The sequence below is a fragment of the Cyanistes caeruleus genome, chromosome 10 (genome assembly GCF_971803275.1).
Source record: "Cyanistes caeruleus chromosome 10, bCyaCae1.hap1.1, whole genome shotgun sequence".
NCBI lineage: Eukaryota > Metazoa > Chordata > Aves > Passeriformes > Paridae > Cyanistes > Cyanistes caeruleus.
The window spans coordinates 8,245,115-8,263,153 of NC_141710.1; the positions used below are offsets into that span (position 1 = coordinate 8,245,115).

At 41.9% G+C, this 18,039-nt stretch overlaps 1 long non-coding RNA gene across 2 annotated transcripts; it reads left to right on the forward strand.

Annotated features, from left to right (window-relative positions):
- Positions 1-1,481: 1,481 nt before the first annotated feature.
- Positions 1,482-17,527, forward strand: LOC147651279 (uncharacterized). Of its 2 annotated transcripts, none has more exons than XR_015274433.1 (3): positions 1,482-1,928; positions 11,265-11,361; positions 12,406-12,563. It is a non-coding gene; the product is annotated as an uncharacterized LOC147651279 (long non-coding RNA). The 2 variants fall into 2 exon arrangements; XR_015274434.1 differs by lacking the exon at positions 12,406-12,563 and adding an exon at positions 15,749-17,527 and having other exon boundaries at positions 1,489-1,928.
- Positions 17,528-18,039: the final 512 nt, after the last annotated feature.

Below are 18,039 nucleotides of genomic sequence, written 5' to 3' on the forward strand. Positions count from 1 at the left end.
TGAATATTTGTAATCGCAAATAGGTACAGAATACCAAGGCTCCTTAGGAAATTCCTGATAATTAACTGGCCTACATTTCCAGACTTAAAAATTGTACATGGATTCTGATTTTTGAAGACATTGTGCATTGTGAATTACTAAAGCTATAAAGCACTTTGCAAGGTTTAATAGATATATGTAATTACCCTAGGAAAATGGAATAGTGTAATAAAAAGACCTTGAAAATCTATTAGTATAACCATAGGTCCCAATCTACATTCTGCAGTAAGCCACAGTTCAGATGGGAGTTCATCTACAATGCTGGCATGTCAATAAGGAGAAAGCATTAAAAGGCTTATGTAAGTATTTTCCCTTTAATATGGAAACTTCCAGAAGTCAGCCATAACTTGAATCTGATGTTACCTGAACTATAAAACCAGATTATTTGAGAAAAACCTGTTGAAAAATTGTTCTTTTCTGGAGGTGGATAGAATATAAATGTGCAGGTAAACAGTAATATTTGACTTTTGCCAAATACACCAAAAAGTTTGGTTCCCTCCCCTGTACAGGGATAGACTGAGGACATTCCTCTCACAGAGCCAGCAAATTGAGGAAGGTAAAATGAGTCTGAACATTGCCAAGGACAGTATAAGACTAATTAACTGGGATGGGGGAATTCAGTGTACATGTAAGTACTGTTTGACAGAGAGGATAATGTTACCAATGTTTCTGTGTCGGAAAAACACACTGGTAAAAACAGGAACTTTAGTAACATGTAATGTAAAGCAAACATGGAATTAGGGAAGAAATTATCAAGTTGCAGCAGTAAAATTGGGAAAGTGAAAGACAATTTCATAACCATGATCAACAGTGCTTTGCTTCACAGGGGAAAAATATGGTTATTTGGAGGTTGTTGAATGGTTGGAGAGCTGTTTTCCATTGAATGTATATGACTTTTATAGTTTTGTGTGTAACTGATTTCTCAGAATCCAAAATGCTGCATTGCTATACAAGCTCCTGAACAGATTAAATAAATTACCTGCCAGAACTAAGTACTGGTCACTGTGTCTGGAAATCATGGAGGACATGAATATGTGACAGGTGTCTTTGGCACTGCTGTGTGTAAAGGACATCAGTGTTTCCTGAGTTTGTATTTCAGGGTTTCAGCAGATCATAACCCACAGTTCAGAAGAGCATGGCTAGCCCTCACCTGCTGCAGAGCACCAAGCACTGTTGGTTCCTTTCCGTTTCCATCTTTCCTTTCCCCTCTCTCCATTTCCCTCTCCCCGTTCCCCTCTCTCTGTCCTCACCCGTGTACACCCTGTGTGTCCCGGAGGCTGCAGCCTGGAGCAGCACACCCCAGGAGATGCCCTCAGCTTTCCCTGGGGAGCTGTCAGGACCCATCCGTGCAGGACCCTGCTTTTATCCGCTGTCAGGACCCCTCCCCGCTGCCAGGACCCCTCCCCGCGGCTCCCCGCTGTTTTATCCGCTGCCAGGACCCCTCCCCGCGGCTCCCCGCTGTTTTATCCGCTGCCAGGACCCCTCCCCGCGGCTCCCCGCTGTTTTATCCGCTCTCAGAGCGGGGTGCTGTTGACCTCTAGCGGCTGTAGGGCCCTTGGGCCGGGTCGGTGCAGCCTGAGGGCTCCGGACCGGCCCACCCGCACCTCTCCTTTGTTTGTGCAGGGTAGTACCTGCCCATAAACTCACATTCTGCATCATCTACCGATGGCTCATGGGGACTTCTTCCCAGAGTGTGCTTGTTTTCCATACAAAACCTTGCAGCTGTCTGCTCTAGTGCAAGGTGCTGTAGAAGCCCTAATAAAAAGCCCTAATCCACGTCTTCGTGCTCTTCTTTACCCTCCAGGGACTTCCTTCCATGATGGCCCACAGCATGCCTGGGCCCTTTCATTTTCATGAGGAATAGACTTCTACCCTCGGGAGCATCTCGGGTAAGGCTTCTCAGGAAAGAGAACAGGACGTGCCTGAGCCGAGTTCTCTCCAGCCATTGCATTAGAAACAGGAACGTGACAATTTGCAATGCATATTTCAGATGTGCACTTATCTTTCAGCCAAGGCCTTGAAATTTTTATTGAGAGAGCGCAAATTTCTGACCATCTCACATGCTTCTGTGAAACAGCTCTTTCTGGAGCATTTTCCCTCCTCAGGAGAACCCTGTAGTTCTTGCCGGTGTTGCTGACAGCACAGGCAGAACCAGGGGATCCCTTGTGGTCCCGTGTGGGTGTGACAGCTGTTCTACACAGTGCTGGGCCCGAGGCAGCCCTCATCATGACATTGCTAGGCTGAAGCTGAAGGTTGGCCCTGCTCCTGTGTCACAAAGCAGACATTCAGCCTCACTAGAGCCTTCTGAAGACTGTCAGAGGGTGGCAACGTTTATCCCAAGCCTTATCTCATAATTTAGCTGTAATTGAATCCAGTCCTGAGAGCCTCAGTTTGGAAAATGAGAAATGGGCTGTGTCTTACATCTCCAACCAAAAGTGGGCATAAATCATTGATAATAGATCAAATTTGCTGAAGTGCATAAAGGAAGTAATCTGTCTTTTTGCCAGCTGTTATGCTGAATAACTGAGAGGTTTTAGTGGAGACAGATGACAATGTTTAACATCAGTCGCTTCATGCACATTGTTCTTATCGTTGTTTGTAACTTGAAAATTGTGCTGGGGGCTAGAGGAGATTAACAATAGGAAAGTGAGTACCAGGGAGAAAACAATATAGCTCAGTGAAATGGAAAAAAAGAGAATAATGTGTCTGGCACGTCACAATAGCCCTGAGAAAGCTTCAGCCCAGCTTGTCCTCCAGCTGGGTGCCTGCACTGCTTGTGCAGGGTCTAGCAGGGCCTCCGAGGCTGCTGTGCCCTGGGGCATTCCTCACCCACATCTCTTGTAGAGAAGCTGCAGTGCCAGCATCTGTTCTTTTGTAGAGAAGGTAGCTCTTCACCGGCCACCAGACACTTACAGCTGCAAAATAGCTGAACTAGAGATGGTATGGCTGAAAACTTGTATTCAGTTATAACACTTGATTTAAATAAAAGATTACCTCTTACACCTAAAGAGTGAGGTGTAGAAGATCATGACTGCTTGGATAGGGAGATGAGTGTGACAGAAATTAATGTCAATGAAGAGATGTGGCTATTTCCTCTCTTCTTGTCAGCCTTTTCCTGCAATTAGAAGCTATTTTGTAACTTGATTTCCATGTGTGATTTGGGGGCTCATGATCTTGAGATGGTAGGAATCAAACATTTCTCATGAGCATGATTTGCTTATATTGGATCTCATTTGCAAATTAATAACCCACATTTAGTTTCTCTGATCTTAATCTCACCCAAAACATTCTTGAGCAAAGAGCTGATAGCTTTGGGCTTCTATTTATGGTAGTCAGTATCACAGCAGTGTCTTCTGCTTTCACCTTTTGATTCAAGCCATCAGCTCAGCAGGTGAAATCCCAGCTCTTAAAAACAATGGTAAGAGTTCCTTTTGCCTGAGATGATTTGATTTCAGCCTTTGGCTTTAGCAGCTGCTGTAAAACTTTTTATGATAAATTGACCTTTCCAGCTCCTGCCATTAGACCTCTGAATAGAAGACTCAAGTATGTTTGCTAATTGATAAGCAGACTCTTAAAAGTGCTCAATTGTTAAAATTTAAAAAACAAGTACAAGAAGGTGATGGCAAATTCATCCAGCAGAAAAGCACACCTCAAGGATGTGGCTGGTTTTGTTTAAACAGGAGGCTTGCAACTTGTATTGTTCCATCATCAATGATGTGATGTTCTTGTTGCCTTCTGCCTTAAAGGGTTTTGCTCTAATAAATGTCAGAGTTTGTGTTTATATTTGAGAACGAAAACAAAAGTGTGATTTTTATTTCTGTGGTCTGATTTTGGCAGGCTGCCTTTCTAGTATGCAATTTGGGTTGAAACCAAAAACCTTGGACACTGTAACACATTTGTTGACTTCTGCTTCCAGTGCTTTTATTGCTTCTTTAACAGGTGTGCATTCAAATGAAAACAATGTTCTTTCAAAGCCACAGCTGCTATTTGCAAGAGAAAGCTAAAAGGTATTTGTAGAGATACCTGTATTTTGTTTTTATTATTAACAAAGTCACAGCTCCAGAAAGCTTTATGAAACTTGTGCTGAATTTCATGTTGCTTTCTGAAGCTGTCTTCCCCAAATATGTAATGTAAACTTGGAAAAATGAAAAGGGGGGGGGGGAGGAATGGAGCATAATCAGATTAATTTGTGTATATTGTTGGAGCTATATTGCTTGAGATGCTCTGATCAGAGAAACAGAATAAAGAAATGTCAAGAAATTCATTCATCAGAGGTGTGCACAAGTACTGCTACTGCCTCTTGTCTGCCCACTGCCATGTTCCATGACTGGTATTGCAAAGCACAGATTTAACCAGGAGGAAGCTGTATTTATCCCTTTGCAAACATTAATATGATTATCAACCCCCCCATGCAGCATTATTATGTTTTTGAAATTTGCATGATGAATACTTTTTATGCTGAAAATAATTATTTCCTAAATTGGATCCAAATCGCTTTTGGTCCTTCTAGCTGTGGGATGTTTTATGGGTGAACTGAAATCTCCTCAAACTATGGAAACAATCACTGTGTAAGTTTGAGCTACACTCCTTCATAATGACAACACTTGGCTGGCTTTAGAGTGGTTTAAATTGTTGCACAAAAATTTGCATTTTCTTTTATTTTTGAAGTAACAATCTTGGCATCCTAATCAATGGCTATTAGTATGTTTTGTGTGTAACAGTCCTTTGTGCATAATTCTATTCAAGTAGAGCTTCCCTAGCCTATAAAATTTTTTCATATTTATTCAGAGCAGCAAAACCCATGTACTGCTCTTGAACATCACTGAACACATCTCTATCATCCTCAGCTTGATTTAGCCTATCTTCCTTTTTAAAAAAATGATAAAAAGTTATTATTCTATAGTCTTTTTTCTATCCCAATTAAATAATGATCTAATAAGGGGGAAAGTTGTGCCAAATGACTATTTAATTTGTCAAATGACTCTGAACAAACAAACAAACAAAAATCTGTTGATTCCTTGCCTGGTCTGTTATGTTACATTACAGTGAAGCATTCTTTTTCTGTGCTTCATTCTCTTTTCTTTATTTCATGAGCAAAGGCTGAAAGAAGTTTTATCTCAGAGCATGGTGCAATACACAGCCAAAGCAATATTCCCACCACTTAATGGAAACAGCCAGATGCTTAAATGTCTGTTTAACTGAAGTAGGAACACTGAAGTTTACTTCTTGTCCTTGGAGGGGAAAAATTTGGGGAGGAATCCAAGACTAGATGAATTAAATAGCAAATCTCCTGTGGAGAGGTTGTTGGCGTTTCAAGATGGAATTCTGTTGACAGTAAGAAAATAAAGTATTTTTTGGGTTTTTCTCCCTTTGAACAAAAAAGTTTTCACATTTAATTGGTTCTTTTGCCAGGTACAGTTCAATTGCAGTTAGACATTTTGTTAATGCAGATGTTGTTGCGTGTTTGGTATATCCATGTCCTTGAAGTGCGGTTGTTATAGCAACAGGCTTAACTATTAAACAGGTTTTAGTCTTATATCTGCTTCTCAGAAATAAGGTAATTAGCTTTTTGCAGCATCTTTAAATATCATTCTAGATAGTAAAAGAGATGAGTATCACTTATCTCCCTTAGTAAATTAGCTATAGGGTATTATTTTTTTCCCCAAAGGCATCATCTCTAAAATGGGTGTGTTATTAGTCTGCCTAATTTCTTTCTGCCTGAGAGAGAATGTGGGAAAATAATACTTAATCTACATATGCAGTGTTAAAATGTGCAAAAATTGTTACATTTCAAAGAGTTCATAAGCTGGATAATTCCAAAAACCAAATTCCAGCTGTGGCCTTTTAGCATTGAAGATCTTAGCCAAACTTTGCATCTGCACTTCATAATTCCCTGCTCAGTGCTTGCTATCACTGCCATCACATTTGTCCAAGCCTGTTCTGCACTCTGTTCTCAACAAGGATAGACTGAGACAAGCAGTCTGGTGAAATGGGTACTTTTGAGATCCCCTTTGGATCTTCTTTTCCCTTAAAGCTATCTTGAAAGACATTAAACTTCTTGCTGCTGTGTGAGCTTTCATCTCAAAATTTACCTAACAGAATTACCTGTGTTAAGATCTGGTTGTGGGAGCGATCTCTAAAATCTGTTTTTCCATTCGAGCACCAGTATACAGGAAGGGAAAGGTGGGGAAGTGTGGGGAGAAACCTTCAATTTCTGTTTGCACCAAGGGATGCTCCCCAGACAGGAATAATGCAGCTGTGAAAAGCTTTTTAGGGTTCCGTGGTGCCTGCAGTGATGCTGAGCTCCCGTTGCTGCCTCTGCAGGAGCTCAGGTGGGGCTGGGCACTCTGGGTATGGGGCACAGGTAACCCTGGGGAAGGACAAGCCCCATCCCTCTGTATCCCTCTGTAGCAGCTCTGGGGAGGACAGTCTAAAGCAGCTTCCCTGGACAGTGCATCCTGTGCTCCTGGGTTGGTCCCCCATGCAGAGGATGGGATGCCAGGCACAGGGATGGGAAGAGGAGCTGTGGTGAAATGCTCAGCTGTCAGAAAAGGAGCACTATGAGGTGCTGAGGTCCCTTCTGCAGACAGCACCTCCTTAGGTACTGCAGCTCCCAGGGCTTCCATCTGACATCCACCTCTCAGAGGCCTGGGCTTTCCTCTGGGTTATGGGGTTTTTGTTATGTTTGGGGTATTTTTTTAATTTCTTCTTTCATTGAGATGTCTGAAAAGGGAAAATGCTGCTCAACAGGAAATAATTACTTGCAGGAGGAACTGAGCCTGTACTGTAGGGTGTGTTACAGATCCTGGTGTAGGGCCTTTTGAGGCAGCTTTGCTGTTATTCTGTCTCTGAGTGAAGCATTTAACTTCCCCAGCTATGTGGCATTGCAGCAACTTGATACCAAGCCTTGTGACGAAGGCTTTGTCTCCTGGAGCCTGGATCCAAAGTCTGACAAATGCAATGAGAGAAATCCTTCACAGTCCTGGGCAGAGCTGGAGAGGCGGGGGGCAGCAGACACGATGGAGAGGGGGAAGATTTTGGGGATATAATTTTTTTAATTAAGAAATCCGATAATTAATTATTACAATCCCTATTGTCACGATCAAATTAGCAAGTCAGAAAAAGCAATGTTGCATTACAATGAGATAACTGCTGGTTCAAATAGAGCAGCGAGAGTTGTAGCTGTGTGTGCATTCTAGCATCTTATTTGCCCATGGCACTTTGGTAATTGAGCATACACAAATGATCTAAAATTAAATTTGCCTGGTTTTGCACAAGTTAAATGTGTGGGTTTTTTCTGGTACATATGGCCCACAGTTGCACCAGTTATTGATAGTTTTGCTACTAGGTAGTATTGATCTAGTAGGTAGTATAGATCTACAAGAAATGTCAATGATATTGATAAATTTGAATTATATTTTTTTAATAAATGAACTTATTTTTCAGTAAACTTCTGTGCTAAGAAGTACTAAAAGGGGATCTAAGTAATGCTTGCAGGACTGTGTGTTTACTCTCATGGCACATTGTATGCAATGTATCCCAGTAACTGTGTTCCAAAATTAGCAGTTCTGCAGGGTTTGAATGGCTATAACTCATTGATTGTCATACACACCACTCAAATCTGTCTAGGCTTAAGTTACTAAACCTGCAGTCCAGCTTTTAATGGTAAGAGAACAATCAGTCTTTGGGGATAATGTTTTTGGTTTGAGGGGAAATTGAATCTAGGGTGAAAGAAGCAGCTTTTCTTTTTTTTCCTTTTTTACCTGTTTTAAAAATAGAAAGGGAAATCTCAGTCATGCCTTTAATGGCTGTCTGCAAGTGGATACCATGCATTTGTGAATAGTGTTCTGCCATTTTAAAAAGCAGGACAGAACTCATATGCTACATCTGCACAACATAACCTTTTATTATATAAATTAATAATAAGTATAATAATATGTATAATAAAAAGTGTAATAGAATAGTAAGTATACGTGTATATATAATAATTATATACATAAATTATTGATTGTTATATAATTAATAGTACGTATATAATTATTAATAATAAATAAATAAATCTATTTTATTATTATTTATAACCTTAACCTAAAAAGGTAGTTTTCAGCTCGCCCTCCAAACCCTGGAGCTTCTGATTTCAGACCTGTGTAAGATTTGTTTTGCAAATCTCTCTGTTGCTCTCCCGACCCGACACTTCCCTATAGCTCATTTAACAGACCGGTGTGGCAGCTGGATGTTTCTTTTTCTCCTCATTAGTGGTCCCCTAGAACTCAGGCCACCCTCCCAGGCTCCCCCGCCTGCTGGGCTGAGCATCACCGCGGCTCCCCAGCATCACTCCCCGTCCCTGGGGATGTGAGGGACTGCAGCGGCAGCCGGAGCTCTGGGGAGCCTGGGGAGCAGCTCAGCCCTTCTGGCTCCCGAGGCATCCCTCGCCACCCCAGCCTGGAGCAGGGATGCTGCCCAGCTCCCCTGTGCCCCCAGGCAGCGACATCCCCCTCCCCTCCAGCGGCTGTGACGGTGATTCAGCAGGAGCCCGGCTGACTCACTGAGGTACCCGGGAGACGAAAATCAATTCCTGCTTGGGAGGTGACAAAGTGCCCTTTGGTGCCACATTAATCTGGGCTGATGAGCAACAGCCCAGAATTGTTAACGAGGCCGCGAGAGGGAGCTCACAAGTCCTGGGAATGGCACTGGGATTTGTCTAAATGACCAACAACATAAGTGTTTCAAATATAGTTATTGGAAGCAGCTGCTTGTTTCTTAATTCAGATCAGTTTATTTTGTCCTTTATGGAGTTTGGTTTTTCCTGAAGCTGTTGGAAGGTGTTAACAGATTTAACTGTCAGGACAACCATATTCAGGTTTTGTTCGTGATCATTCTGTTTATTGTATTTTGGTTAAAATTTAACCAAATTCTGCTCTTAGACAAGAAAAAAAATCCTGTTAAAAAAAAAAAAAGAAAAGAAACGTCAAACATGGCATGTTCTGTCTCAGCATATGCATGTAACCTTCCTTTCCCTATAACTGGACTATACACATAAATCTAGGGGGCCATGTGCAAAGTGATTTCCATTCCTTTTAGCACAAATGGAGCTCTAGAGGAAGGACAAAACTCAAAAGGTCCCAGTCTTTGTCTCCTGTAATGAACTGCAAAACAACTGCCTGGAGAACACAGGAGGAAAAGGCTCTAACCAGCAAACCCAGCCACTGATTTGTGGACAAGAGAGGGATTTTATCCCCAGCCAGCAGGAGCTGCCTGGGGGAGATGACAGCCTGGCCTCAGGTCTGTGTGGCACTGGAAGCAGGACACACAGCAACACAGCTTGTATCCCACATTATATCATTCAAAGGAACTCCAAACCAACAGATGTTCTGTAAATTATAGCCAATATTTAATCACATCATAAGAAACTGGAGAAAAAAAACCCAAACAACCACAACCACACACAAAACTTTCCAAATAACAAAGAGAGACTGTGCAGCTGGCACGCTGAAGGGAATAATTTCTCGTAATTACAACTTAAAACTTGGGAGGATTTTTTGGTATTTGTGGAGATTTTTTTTCCTCCCTCTTTTATTTTTCATGTGCAGGTTAAGTGAATGTTTCTCCAACACCATATACATTTCTTGGGGGATCTTGCAAAGGAAAAGCACTTGAAGGAAAAGAGTGCAGTAATCCTCAACATTTCATGTATGCATGAAGCTCTGGGGCATTTTCAAAGGCTTTATTTTTTTTAACTTAAGTCTCTAAAAGTCTCTAATTGGCTTCACCCTGAGATTATTCCCATCTAAGAGTCTGATGCATTTCCCTCCATGGCACTCCCAGTTTGCTCCTTGTTTGCAGTGCAGCTGAGGAGCTGGCTGGCTTTTGAGTGATTCCCAGCATGATGATGTTCCTCTAACGTCCTGGAAAGAGGGAACCCTCTTGCTGCTATAGATCTATTTATTGAACAATCAGGAAGACGCCTTAAAAGCCTTTATTTCCTCTGGCTGCAGCTTCCACACAAGTCAGCAGGCTCATTAAATAACCATTTCAATGATATACACTTGGGGGTGTATTTCCTCTTATGCTGCCAAACCAAAGAGATTCTAATCATGGCGTAGTTTGATGTGGCTGGAGGTTGAAATGGAATAAAAGAAAGTAGGGTTCCCACTGGCTGTCAGCAAAGGAAGAGAAGGTGGGTATTCTGAGAGCTCAGGAAAGCTTGAAAAAGCTGCAGCTAAAAGAGAACTGGGGTTCATCCAGTCCTCTCATATCCCAATGCCCTGACCAATCCTTGTGGCCAGGCAGAAACCTGGGCTGGTTTTACAGCACGGTGCCTCTGAGATATGGTAACACTTGCTAGCAATTGGATGTCCCAGTGTCTAGGGACCAGAACAGTCCTTCCTTTCCATACCACGTGCTGCCTTAATGAAATCATGGATACAGCTTTTTACAGACAGTTCCTGGGGCCCAAACCACTTGCTACTTCTCCTAGGCCTATATGGCAGCTTCATGCGTGTGGTCTTTTAGCTCCACCCCAAATTCATCCTCTCCATTAAGCAGATCCCTACACAATTTTTCCCAGTCAGCTCTGAGGTCAGTACAGGCTGTGTTGGATTTGCTTTCTGCTGTGCAATCTGTACTCCTCTTTGCACAAACATTCCAATGAGACTGGGTGACACGGCCTAGAGGATCCTGCTCGTTGTTTCTTTGTCACTCATGATTGGCTTCTGCTGACTAATGCCTAAGAAATTACATGAACTTTTTACGAGGGAAAATGTGCCATATTGATGGAATTTTCAATCTTGTTCAAATGTCAGGCAATCTGCTTGCAGAAATTAGCGTTCTCATTTCTTGACTCCTCGACCTTAATAACCAACGTAAATATTGAACCAACCTTTTAAAACTGAGATTACTCATTTAAATCCAATTGGAAAACATGGTGATGGTAAGGACAAAAATGTCAGGGAAGTTGGGGGGCTGAGTTATATTTGCCAGACATGTTAGACTTTGAAATCTGTTCATTTCCTGCCAATTACAAGTTTGGAGCTGTTTGTGGAGATCATTTGTGTTGGCCTAGATGTTACAGGCTGATAGGAGTTTTTGTATCTCCTTGTGAAATGTGCCATTAGGATGGAACATGTTGTGCTCCTCTGTTTCTGGTTGCTAAGTACCCATTCTTCACAGCTGTACCTTGAGGCAGAAATTTAATAACCCTGTGATGTTTACTGTCTCTCCTACAGAGCTGCAAGATTTCTAGTAATAGGAAGGAATACAGTCTAATAGTGCTTTAACCAGTTGTATAGAGGCATATTATGGACAGGCTTTCCAGCTGGAGTGGTATGTATGTATAGAAATTAACTCATGTTGGCCAGTTTAGGTGCTGTTCTAGTATTAATGTGACCCCTTGGGAAGTGCACTTTTGCAGACAGTACTGTACTGGAAGAAAAGGGTAGATAGAGGAAAAAAAGTAATTTTAAATTCAATATTGCTATCTTTCCTGAACCAATACTTTATATCACTGAAGATAACTTGCCTTGGAGCTTGAAACCTGGGCAAATATCAATGCTGTCATGTAGTAATATTAAAAAAAAAAAACCAACCAAAAACCAGTCATCTCTCTGAAATAAAAAGTCATACCATTCCTATTAAAATGAATGCAAGGGATCCATGCTGTCAGATCTGAGGAAAGCCTAAAAGCCAGATACAATTTATGTTCTGTTTCCTATTATGAATTCTGTTGGCCACAGCTGTGGTGGTGCAGAATTTGGAGCTTTTACATTGATGAGGATTTGGTACATCAGTGCAGAAGGAATCTGCTGGTTGCTTGGGGAGATACAGAGGATATCTGTGTGCTAGACAAAACAGAAGCATGGCATATGAGGTTTGTTGGATGAAATCTTTGCCCTGTTTGATAAGATATTGACGACTTTGATACCTTTTCCTGTTCGTGGCAGGGAGGTTGGAACAAGATGATTTTTAAGGTCCCTTCCAACCCAAATCATTCTATATTTCTATGATTCAGTGATTTTCTGGCTAGAAAATTATAAAGGTTTGTCTCTCCTTTGGAACTTCATGCCTTGCCCTTGTGTTTCTAGTGAGCTTAGCCAAGAAGCCCACTTGCAAAACTGTTGGAAATCCAGACATATTCACATCTGGAGCTGTCCAAGGACATTCTGGTTTGAGCTTGCCCTTCCCTAGATTCTCATGTGTGAAAAAGCTGCAGTTTATTTCTCCCCTACATATTTGCAGGAATGGCTGTTGCTAATCTTCCAAATAAAATTAAATTAGAGCAAGTATGCACATTTTGATTTGCCTCAACATCAGCATGACAAGACAGCTCCCTAAAGGAAACAAGAAGGTTTTTTTGTTTTGTTTCTTAAGATGAAGCAGGGGAACAAAGGAGTGCAATGCAGGGATCTGTAAAGGAAGAAGCCCACACTGCCAGAAGGAAGGAAGAAAACACAGTGCTCCAAGAGGAAACATAATTGTGCTTGATGAACTGTGCATTAAACATGACTGTCTTCAAGCAGAATCAGAAACCATGTGTGATATTTGAATTTCAGTAGAGTACTCTTCCATTGTTTACCTGTGTTTTGTTTTTCCTCTCAGACCCTTCTCTCTCATCTGAAGAGTCTGGGATTTATTTTAAGAAATCTAACAATGAGTTCCCATTCCAGTTGTTACTGAGCACCTCAGATTTATGGGAAACTACATAGGAGCATTGTGTTCCATCACTTCTTGTGGATAATTAACTGCCTCAGCTATATTTGGACTCCTTTTACACTGCAGAATTATTTACAAGAATGATAGATGATCATGTATTTTCAAAGAAAATTTAATAATAATGTACATCTACTGGTAGCAACTAAATTCTTAATTTCCCAGCTGGGTTTATTCCAGGGGAGCAAATTTTGCTGTCCAAAGTGGGATATTGTGGTGAGCATGCAGCTTACAATCAGCCCTCCATGAAGGGGCTGTGTTCGATACCCAATGTATTTTCTGAGAACCCCATCCTAGAGCTTATCAAAGCCTTTTGCAGGTCTGTCCTGTGTCTCAGAGGAAGGGAAATTGATGGGAATTCATTCTTCCCTCTCACTGATCAAGTTCTTAATCTTGGGAAATCTTTGCAAGAATTTATGATAACTTGAAATGGTCCCACTTTGGGTGATTTGGTGAGATATTTTATATCTCAAAGTAGGTTGAGCACTTCCTTTCCCCTGAAGCAGTGTCTAAGCTTTAGCTGGAGATGAGATAATAATTAAGGTTATCTTTCCCACTCCAGCAATCAACGCAGCTTTTCAAGCCCTTTTTTAAAGTACCATCTATAAAGCTCTTAAAACTCATAAACACATCAAAGAGTTAAAAATTATTACAGTGTTTCCCTATTGCTTTTCCTCCAGTGCTTTGACTTGCATTCTCTAGTCTCCTGAATCTCTGCTCACAAGCCCTTCCCACAAATGTTGCTTGCACTCTGTTAAAAACACAATCTACTGCTTTACCAACATATCCTCACACCTTGCTGTTTATTAGCTCATCTTCATTACAGTATCTGCAACTGGAATTTGCAGCTGATCTTTGAGGTTTCCCAGTGGAATCAACAAGTTTTTCCTATCAAAATAAATTGTTTCCCAAAAGCTTCCTTCCCTTGCTGGGAATAAAATGCCACCAAAAGTGAAAATGATTTATTAATTAATTCCATTGCCATTTTGTTTCTAGTTTTTTTCCAAGGTGATCTCTGTTACTTAAATTTACAGAAGCAAATGGCAAGCAGGATGGACCTATTGTTTATTCTCTGGGTGTGTACATCTCCAGCTGGGAGGAATGAGCAGATGTGTGGCTTCTGAGAAGCTCATGTTGCCTTAGGCCACACCTGATTTTCAGCATAGGCCTGGGCCAGGGGTTAGAAACTGGGAAGAATGGAGAAGTCATTTCAGCTGAATAACTCTTTTAACTTCTCTCTGTTTACCTAACCACTGTGCAAAAGCCAGGCAAATCTACTTTATAATCCTCTCTTGAGAGAGATGCAAAGAATAAAGATGGGTGTCAGGTTGTGAAGAATAAGAGCAGTGACTTGGAACAATCCAGCAGTGTTTACCCACACTGAACTGCAGAGATAAGAACAAAGGTGATAAAGAAACCTAAATCCCACATCAACAGCGCAATATTAGAAGGGTGATTAAGATTAGGGACCTAAGGGAATGTAGGTTGTAATAATGAAAGTGGAGTACCTGAGTTTTAGGAGAAGAGGCAGGTGGGACTGACGTGTGCAGCACTGATGGAGCAGAGGGCACAGACTGATCCCATCGGTGCCTCAGCTGCAGCTGGGGCACAGCCTTGCCTGGCATCACCAGAGTGCCTGCTGGGTGACAGGGCAGCTCCACGATGAGCAACCAAGCAATGGCAGCAAAAGGGTGCTGCTTTGGAGCCAAGCAAGCTTGGATTTAAATTCTGACTCTTGGTTTGTCTTTTCCCCTAAATTCCACCGCACATCTTCAGAAATTTTTGTATTTAATGAACCTGTGCATATTCCAGTGCCAATTACTGTTCTTCAGCTTCTTGGATCCTATACACAACTGTGCACATGCTGTACCCTGGTCAGTTCTATTTATAACTGAATACTGCTGCTTTGTACTTCAGTGCTCATATATGGCAGCCAACTACAATTAACTAATTCATTAATTAACCAGAGAATTTTTACATCTGGTAACATGCTTTAGTTTTGCTGTTCAAGGAAGGAGCAACGGAAAACTGTTCAGATTTTTAAGAAGGCTGGAGTAAAACTGTTCTGAAAATCTACTTTCCAGCATTTACTATGCCCTTGAAGGATGAATTGAGGCCAGTTGGCAGGCTTCCTTCAACAGAGATGACAAAACAGATAACATTTTATAAGCTCCCACTCCATATTTCTGTTTCTTGTGACTATTCTTAGAAAGAAGAGTTTTTATGGGTGCTAATTATACCATTAAAATGCTAACTATTTGTGATTTCACTAAGAAAATTGCTGTAATACCCACACTCATAACACTTCTTTGGATCCCAGTGATGTGCTGGTGGGTGGGTGTGACCCACAGGGAGTGAACACTTGCAGTCTATCTAAATTAAAGAGAACAGATTAAAGCAAAGACGATGCAAGAATGTTCTCCCTCCCTTGACTGGCCAGGCTTGAGTAAATTCTCAAGACCAAGAGAACATTCCCTGAATGCCCAGTCATGTCCTGCCATGGAAAGGTTAGAGGTCTCTTGTGCTACTGAGCATGTGTACATGATTGAATGGAAATACCAGGGTTTGTGCTTTCCTCTGTTTTGGAAGAAATTATGCAAGAAAACTTCTTGTTCTTTGCACCACCTCTAAAATCTGGTGCAAAATAACTTCCCAGCATAATCAGAAAGGTAGGGTGTGCTTCCAGTTGTTAGGATTGTCTCAAATAAGGCATGATATTTTGTGTTTCTAACCTAAATGTTGACTCAATTAGAGTCAACATGTAGTTGCCTACTCTTCAGTCTCTGACACTTGGCAGTTAAAAACCACAGATCTTCCTGCAGACCTGTCAAGTAAAATGGCTCATGAAACAACGCCAGATAAACAACTTAATATGGGCCTATGAGCCTATTTTGATAGGCTTAAGAGTGAAGCCTGGATTTACAGCCCTGTTTGTGATACAGACATCCCCTTCAGATCTGGTTTATCAATTTCTTATGTAGTTCTCTTGTTACTGTGCCTGCAGATGGTATCCCTTGTTTGAGGAGATGGAAACACACATGCACAAATGCTATGTAGTCATGCAAAGAGGCTGTTCAAAATAAAGCTGTCATCTTCACAAGCCTGGAAGATGATTTGGGTTGAGACAAACTCAGAAGCCTGTGAGCTCCATCTTTCAAAACAAAGAGAAATACCTGCAAGGTCTCAGGAGCAAAGAGCCTGAAGGTAAGCCCATCACTGACCACAGAGAAGCCACAAGGCCCCAGCAAGGGGACAGGGGACAGCCTGGTAATGACAGTATCTGTATCTATGGAGGGTGTTTGCCTTTTCTTCTTGAAACAGTCTTGAAATGATGAAGTATGAATAATTACAATTGTTTCTATTAAACATGTGCACGTAATGGTTCCGTGTACTTAATGACCTGGTGTCTCTTCCCATGCCATGCCTAGAGCAAACAGCAGCTCACAGTGGCTGGAGAGGGGTGGAGGACAAGTGTGCAGTCATTTGCTGTGCCAAAGTGGGAGTCAGGCTGTTCTGTGTGTGTCTGCTGGAACAGCAGCCAGCTCAACTTCCCAGCCCTGGCTTTACATCCAGCCTTCCTTGTGGTTCCTGCTGCACTTGCTGCTGCTGCAATGGCACACGATGGATGTCTTGTATCAGGCACAGGACAAAGCATCTGCTGGGAGAGAACCAGCGAGAAAAAACAGCATTTTGAAACTCTGTGTTGTTGAAAACTGCTCAGCTGTTATCTAGAAAGGTGCAAAGGGACCCTGTCCTTTAGGATGAAAAGCATGAGGCAACACAAGACACAAGGGCAGCCTGGAGAGAAGAAATATTGTCTTTCATTGACGTTTCTGGGTGAGTCATTCCCCGTCGGTCTGACTCAGCACCGAGAGCTGCCACACTCCCCAGAACATCTCCCAGCTCACAGCAGCCAAGAGGAAGAGCCCGTGCTGGGTCTGCAGGGCACCCTGATGGCTCAGTGTGGTGGCCTGGCCAAGCAGCTGTGCCAGGGAGCGTGGGGCAGTGGCTCTGACCCTGACCTCCTGCTGCAGCCCAGCACCTGGCAAAGTCTTGCTGACATCTGGAGCCCGGGTTTTCCAGAATTTACTTGAAAAGCTTAACAGCAAAATGCCCAAATGAGACAGGAAAACCCTTCTGTGATGTGTAAACGTGTTGCTGTTCGTTCCAAGTGCTGATCTAGATCTTTCCCATTTGCTGGGAGAGGCTGTCTGCATTGTGCTGCAAACTTCTGCCCATCTCCCGAGCAGCAGGAGCGGCTCCAGCTCTTCGGCTCTGCTGTTGCCATGGCTTTGCCCCAGTGTAAATGAGATCACAAACTGGCTACCTGCCACTGTATATGGGTTTTTGTGAGAACTGAATTATGCTTGTCATTGTTTGCTTGGGTGTTTTTTCCCCAGCAAGGCTAAGAGTAGCACTTCTCAGAAAATCCTCACCTTGAGAAAGATGTGGTGTTGATGTTTCCTTTAAAAGGGAAAACTAAAGGAGCTAAAATAAATTAGAGAACCAAAGAGTCCCTAAATTTGGGCACTGTGTCTCAGGGTGTGTTTTCAGTGGTTTTGTCCTCAGTGACATGTCTAATAACTTCTGTTAGCACTTGGCCAAACAGAGGGCTGGGAGGCACAAGGTCCAAGATCAGCTCTCCAGATCTGCCATCAGTAATTCAGGATAGATGGGGGCAAATGGCTGAATCTTTTGATGCTGATGCTTCCCTTTAAACAAAAAACAAAACAAAACAAAAATAAACAAACAAACAAAAAACCAACAAAAACAAACAAAAAAACCCCAACAACAACAACACCAAAACCAACCCTACCAACAATGGTATGTAATTATTCTATTTTGGCTCTTTAGATGGTATTGATGAGGTCCTGGTCTGGCTCTGCAATAGCCCTCAAGCTAGAATATCTTGGGTAAAAATCTGATTTTTAAAGTGCTAAGGGTATGAGTGGGGACAGGTGAAGTAGGTGTAGGCACATTTGCAGGAGACATATTTGATGTGCAAAGAAACTTTTCCTTTCCCTTATCCACCTGGCTTTTGTGGCTAGGAATATTTTTCTAAACAGGACTTTTCTTTTCCATTTGTTTTGTATAGCACTTATATACTGAATGCAATACACATCATATGTACACAACATTCAGATCTTGTATGCTATGAACTAAATTATTGGACTGTCTGAACAAAAACTACTCCTTTTAAAATGTTGCAATGTCTTCTGAAAAAGTTAAAATTCAAACATATTCTTAAGTGTTGCACCTCTAGAATTCTTTATGTGAGGACGTGTCTTCCTGTAA